Source organism: Gekko japonicus, unplaced genomic scaffold, assembly GCF_001447785.1.
Source record: "Gekko japonicus isolate JY-2015 unplaced genomic scaffold, Gekko_japonicus_V1.1 scaffold1879, whole genome shotgun sequence".
Classification (NCBI taxonomy): domain Eukaryota; kingdom Metazoa; phylum Chordata; class Lepidosauria; order Squamata; family Gekkonidae; genus Gekko; species Gekko japonicus.
In genome coordinates, this window is record NW_015169230.1 from 351,995 (window position 1) to 359,239 (window position 7,245).

Genomic DNA, 7,245 nt, shown 5'->3' on the forward strand with positions numbered 1-7,245 from the left:
CTAAAGAGAGATTATGTGGCCTGCATGATGATGTCAGAGTTTTTGTCCTGCTAAAGAGAGATTATGTGGCCTGCATGATGATGTCAGAGTTTTTGTCCTGCTAAAGAGAGATTATGTGGCCTGCATGATGATGTCAGAGTTTTTGTCCTGCTAAAGAGAGATTATGTGGCCTGCATGATGATGTCAGAGTTTTTGTCCTGCTAAAGAGAGATTATGTGGCCTGCATGATGATGTCAGAGTTTTTGTCCTGCTAAAGAGAGATTATGTGGCCTGCATGATGATGTCAGAGTTTTTGTCCTGCTAAAGAGAGATTATGTGGCCTGCATGATGATGTCAGAGTTTTTGTCCTGCTAAAGAGAGATTATGTGGCCTGCATGATGATGTCAGAGTTTTTGTCCTGCTAAAGAGAGATTATGTGGCCTGCATGATGATGTCAGAGTTTTTGTCCTGCTAAAGAGAGATTATGTGGCCTGCATGATGATGTCAGAGTTTTTGTCCTGCTAAAGAGAGATTATGTGGCCTGCATGATGATGTAATGGTATCACACAACCAATCAAATCTGGTTCTGTGGCAACATCCTGAACTTATCTCAGAGTGAGGGAGGTAGGACTGTCCTCACCCTGAATAGGCTTCTTCACAATGCTGTGTAGCCAAATGAAGACACCAACCAGCCAAGCCAGAGTAAGGCGAGACCTTTTGGCCTCAACCTGCAATGCCTGGTTATTCTTGTACCAGAATTAGCGAATACCAGAATTTTATTGTGTATATAGCCAAAGGCCACCGCAATACAGAATTTGGATAATAAAAAGAAAATAATTCTAATCATACATGGGTAAAACAGCGATTAAAAAGAATATTTGCACCAATAAATACGGACCAGTTATAAACCGTAAAACTGTAAAATAATAAATCCAGCTAGTCATTAAAAGGACATAGAAAGTTAATTTTCCGACGCTGCAGTCTTAGCCCTGATTTTTTTGGCGGCCAAGGTGAAAAGAGACACTTTATGAGGTTATTCTTGTATATTAACAGTGTCTGCTAAAAATCTCAGAAAGAGGGGGAGTATATTATAAAAATGATCAACAATAAAATTTGTATAGTTTTGTTGTTGTTGTTCAGTTGTACAGTCGAGTCTGACTCTTCACAACCCCATGGGCCACATCACGCCAGGCCCTCCTGTCTTCTGCCATCTTCCGGAGTTTGCTCAATTTCATGTTCATTGCATTGATAATACTGTCTAACCATCTCATCCTGTGATGCCCCCTTCTTCTTTAACCTTCAACTTTCCCCAGCATCCGTGTCTTCTCCAGTGAATGCTCCCTTCTCATTTGGTGGCCAAAATATAATATAGTATACTTTGCATACTATTGTATATATTTGTATAGTACCAAAACATTATTAGTGGTGGTAGGGTGTTTTTGTCCTGCTAAAGAGAGATTATGTGGCCTGCATGATGATGTAATGGTATCACACAACCAATCAAATCTGGTTCTGTGGCAACATCCTGAACTTATCTCAGAGTGAGGGAGGTAGGACTGTCCTCACCCTGAATAGGCTTCTTCACAATGCTGTGTAGCCAAATGAAGACACCAACCAGCCAAGCCAGAGTAAGGCGAGACCTTTTGGCCTCAACCTGCAATGCCTGGTTATTCTTGTACCAGAATTAGCTTGTGAGCGCAGCGTTGAGTGGCAGAATCCAGCAGAGACGGAGTCACAGAGGTGCGGTGGCGTGTCGGCCCAGCGCGATGGAGCCGAAGGGATGATGGTCGGAGCTGCGGTGGTCGCGGGACCGTGCACTGGATGAGCCACCCGGAGCAAGCCACTGAACCGGAAGAGATCTGCCCCAGGACATTGGAGGTGGAACGCCGACATCCGAGGCTGCCGGAAGGAGCCAGACAACAAGCCCTGCTGCCGGGTGCTGGTAGGAAGTCACCCCCTCTATAATTGTGGCCCTAGTTAGGAACCAAAAATTGTGTGTAAACTGCTCAGAGACCCTCCGGGGTTCGAGCGGTATATAAATTGAAGGATAAAAAATAAATTATTTACATAATGCAGAGCACAAGAAGGCAGGTCACTGTCCTGAAAAGCCTACAATCTAGAATTTGACATAAGAGAAGGAAGGATGTTGGAAGTCCCAGAATTTACTTTGAATTATTTGGACATTCTGGCTTAGAACAAACTTCTGTCGCTTTCAAGGGAAGTAGAAACAGCAAATTTCCTCGCGAGATCACAAAATACTTACCTGCCTGTTATTTCGAAATGTCTCTTTTGTGTGCACCAGAGAAGCCGACTCCCAAAAGACTTTAAGGGCGGCTACCCTAGATCGCAGAATTTCCCCAAAGACCTTTCATGTTGCAATTCTATGGGTAAGCATGAGTTGCGTAAATTGTTGGGGATAGGAGAAACAGTAGAGAAGACATCTGATATCAAGGCTGGGAGTTTGGCCGTGTTATTTTCCTTACAATGTCAAGAGCAATGTACAAGGTATCTGTCTTTAAAACACTCAATGTTCACTTCTGAAACAGTGAGAAGACTGAGCCTGTTACCCAGGAGTCCGTTACCCTACTTCTGTGTTTGACTTGATTCGCCAGAGATGACTTGGCCGCATGCAGTTTTTAATAAGTATTTCTGGCCAAGCTACAGTTCTGCAAGTGTTCAGAGATGACTCTGGACAGCTAGTTTCACTCACATCACATAGGATAAGCAAGGGAAGTAGAAACAGCAAATTTCCTCGCGAGATCACAAAATACTTACCTGCCTGTTATTTCGAAATGTCTCTTTTGTGTGCACCAGAGAAGCCAACTCCCAAAAGACTTTAAGGGCGGCAGCCCTAGATTGCAGAATTTCCCCAAAGACCATTCATGTTGCAATTCTAAGGGGTAAGCATGAGTTGCGTAAATTGTTGGGGATAGGAGAAACAGTAGAGAAGACAGTTTATATCAAGGCTGGGAGTTTGGCCGTGTTATTTTCCTTACAATGTCAAGAGCAATGTACAAGGTATCTGTCTTTAAAACACTCAACGTTCTCTTTTGAAACAGTGAGAAGACTGAGCCTGTTACCCAGGAGTCCGTTACCCTACTTCTGTGTTTGGCTTGATTCGCCAGAGATGACTTGGATGCATGCAGGTTTTAATAAGTATTTCTGGCCAAGCTACAGTTCTGCAAGTGTTCAGAGATGACTCTGGACAGCTAGTTTCACTCACATCACATAGGATAAGCTTTATTACTTTATTTGCACGGAATGGCAATTGCCCTGGAATTCTCTTATTCGGTATTCGGCTTTTCGCCTCCTTGAATACGAACCGGGTGACTCGGTCACCACGAGTGGTTTTTCAAGCCTGCCCATGACACTATCCTTCCCTCTGCTCCACCATCCCTCCCCCCCTCCCCACCACAGCAGGGTTGCCAACCTCCAGGTGGCAACTAGAGATCTCCCACTATTACAAGGAATCTCCATATGACCAACTTCGGTTCCCCTGGAGAAAAATGGCTGCTTTGGAGAGGGGAAGCTATGGCATCATACTCCACTGAAGTCCCTCCTCTCCTTCCTCACTGAAGTCCCTCCTCTTCTCTTAACCACTACACCAAACTGGAGAGAGCCAGTTTGGTGTAGTGGTTAAGCGTGTGGACTCTAATCTGGGAGAACCGGGTTTGATTCCCCACTCCTCCACTTGCACCTGGCTGGATGACCTTGGGCAAGCCATAGTTCTGTCAGAGATGTCCTTGAAAAAGAGCCGTTTCTGTCAAGAGCTCTCTCAGCCCCACCTACCTCACAGGGTGTCTGTTGTGGGGAGGGGAAGGGAAAGGAGTTTGTAAGCCACTCTGAGACACCTTTGGGGAGTGAAGGGTGGGGTATAAATCCAATCTCTTCTTCTTCGCTTCTAAATCTCACCCAGAACTGGCAGCCCAAAGTCACAGGAAGCCTGAAAATACCTGCCCCCTGATCACTGCAAGTTATTGATTTCCAAAATTGTTACTGTTCCTCCCCAGCTGAGTATTGTCCGTTCCCCAAGACACCATTTTTGTTCAGTTTTGTTCAGTCTTTGGCATGGGAAAAGCAAGTCCCCAGTTTGGTGGTTTCCATTTGCATTCTCCTCCGTCTTTCCACTTCTTTTAGGATGGCCTGCTCTCAGGATCTGACCTATGATTATAGCCCCCTTCCCATTTTGCAAGAGTAATAGTGACCTGGAAAGCCCAGGCTCGGCTTTCTTCACCCAAAGAGTGATTCACACACATGGAATTCACTGCCACAGGAGGTGGTGGCAGTTACAAGCATGGATGGCTTCAGGAGGGAATTAGATAAGCATATGGAGCTGAGGTCCATCAGTGGCTGTTAGCCACAAGGTATAGATAGGGACTCTTAGTCTGGGGCAAGTTATGCTCTGTATTCTTGGTGCTTGGGGGGGCAACAGTGGGAGGGCTTCTGGTGTCCTGGCCCCACTGGTGGACCTCCTGATGGCACCTGGCATTTTTGGCCACTGTGTGACAGAGTGCTGGACTGGATGGGCCATTGGCCTGATCCAACATTGGCTTCTCTTATGTTCTTAATGTCCTCCAGAACATCCTATCATTAATAATTCAGGTTTTGCAAGCTGAGGGCCATGGCTTCCTTCATTGAGTCCATCCATCTCATGTTGGGTCTCCGTCTTTTCTTGCTACCTTCATCTTTTCTAGCATGGCCGTCTTTTCCAGTGACTCTTGTCTTTGCATAATGTGACCAAAGCACGACAGCCTCAGTTTGGTCATTTTAGCATCTAGGGGAGAGTTCAGGCTGGATTTGGTTTGCCCTTTTGGCTGTCCACGGTATCTTTAAACCTGTCCTCTAACATCATATTTCTAATGATCTGTACCTCCTCAGATACTGCATTCAGGAATAATGTGGTTGCAAAAGTGGGTGGCTTAACAAGTAGCAGAGAGTTCCAGGGACATAGCTAGAGCCGGGCCACCTGGAGCATTTGTATGCTGCCTTGAAGAGAGGTGTGTTTTTTCCCTCATTTTTTTATTTTATTTTTAAATTTCTGCCCTTACATCTTCCATTAAGAGCTTCCTTCTAAAATGCTGGCCTGCAAAGAATTCCTAAGCAAACCTGCATAACAAGGTGCCTAAAGGGAGCAAGGAAGTATTCAGTTGGTGAAAGTTTCCGAACCTTTACCTCAAATAAAGAACCATCGCTCTAAATTTTGATGCTTCTGATGGAAAGCGACATCAGGGGAAGGCCTCGGCCTCTATGCCCTTTTTTGTTTTGCCACATGAATAGCTTTAAAAGGGATTAGATTTACAGAGGATAAGTCTATCGATGGCTACTAGCCATGGTGACTGAGGGGAACCTCCACATCCAGAGGTACTAAGCCTCTGAATCCCAGAGCCAGGACGCAACATCAGGGGGAAGGCCTCGGCCTCTAAGCCCTGTTGTTGGCCCTCCAGAGGAATTGGTTGGCCACTGTGTGAGACAAGATGCTGGGCCACATGGATCACTTCTCTGATTCAGCAGAGCTCTTCCCATGTTTGCTCTTCAGGACTTCAGTCCAGGAAGTGTCTTTCCCAGCACCTTCTGTCTGAAATTATTTAACTGGAGATGCCAAGGACTGAATTCTGCATGCAAAGCATGTGCTCTTCTACTAAGCTACAGACCTGGCCAGAAACGTCCTCTTTACAGGATGAGAAAGTTTGGGAAACTGAGAACTCTTGTGCCACTCTCCAGTTCCCCCACATTCAGGCCCGTCATTACAGTGGGGCATATTGGGGCTAGGCCCCCTGACTTACTGGCAAGGCCCCCTCGACTTCCCATCCAGCCCCGGGCCCCTGAGTGGCAGCAGGTGTGTGGAAGGAGTTGGGTATTCCTTTAATTCAATTAGCCAGTGCCCCCTAAGAAATTTAAATGTCCCCGAACTTTAAAAACCCTGGCTACGGGCCTGCCCAAGTTACCTGTTACCTTCTACCTCAGTTAGAAGAAATGGGGGAGAGGAGTGTTCAGACATTCCGCATCCTTTCCTGGCTCTCTTTCCAATCCAGGGCAGAGCTACATGAGGTTCCTCCTCAACACTAACCTTCCTGACTGCCCAAGTCACGCCTATTTCTCATTTCATCTTCTTGCTCACTGGTAGGAAATCCATTTCATTTTCCTTATTGATGACTAGCAGTGGCTTCTCGGGTTACCCTGTTGCCTCTGGAGTGAAACATCTCACAGCCTCATGCTCAGTGAGACAGACATTATCTTCCCGTCTGTTCCTGTCCCCTGTGAACAATAGAGAAGTATGGTACCCATGTCCTCTCCATTATTTTTGCAAACAATAAGCAAAGCGTATTGGAAGAAAAGGTTAGACTTAGAGTAAGCAGTATAACTGCTAGGTAAAGGTAAAAGTTTCCCTTGCTCAAAAGCTGGTCAAATCTGACTCTAGGGGGCAGTGTTCATCTCCATTTCCAAGCTGAAGACACAGCACTGTCCGAAGACGTTTACGTGGCCATGTGGCCGACATGACTATACACCAAGGAACATGGAACACTATTATCTTCCCACTAAAGTGGTCCCTATTTGTCTACTTGCAATTTCTTGCTTTCGAACTGCTAGGTTGGCAGGAGCTGGGGCCAGAGACGGGAGCTCACTCCATCATGCGGCACTCGGGTCTCGAACTGCTGAACTACCGACCTTCCACAGCCTACAGTTCAGCGTCTTTAACCTCTGAGCCACCGTGGCCCTGCTAACTGCTAACCCTGCATCACATTCCAAAAGACCTTTAAAGCATAGCGAGGCTGTCAATCTCCAGGTGGCACCTGGACCTGGAGATCTCCCGACTCGCTATTACAGTTGATCTCCAGACAACTAAGATCACTTCCCCTGGAGAAAATGGCTGCTTTGGAGGGTGGACTTTGTGGCATCCCATCCCTGCCAAGGGCCCCTCCGTCCCCAAACACTGCCTTCCCCTGGGCTCCACCCGCAAAATCCCCAGGCATTTCCCAAACCAGAAGTGGCAACACTAATCATAACCTCACCATTAAGAAGAAGAGGAGGAGGAGGAGGAGGAGGAGGAGGAGGAGGAGATTGGATTTATACCCCGCCGCCCTTCACTACCCAAGGGAGTCTTAGAGTGGCTTACAAACTCCTTTCCCTTCCCCTCCCCACAACAGACACCCTGTGAGCAATGTTCCCTCTAAGCTGTGGAGTCTTGTGAGCAAAAAATCTACTCTGTGAGCTACCGGCATTCAAATTGTGAGCGAGCGATTTGGCTGCTGCATTGAACTAGTTTGC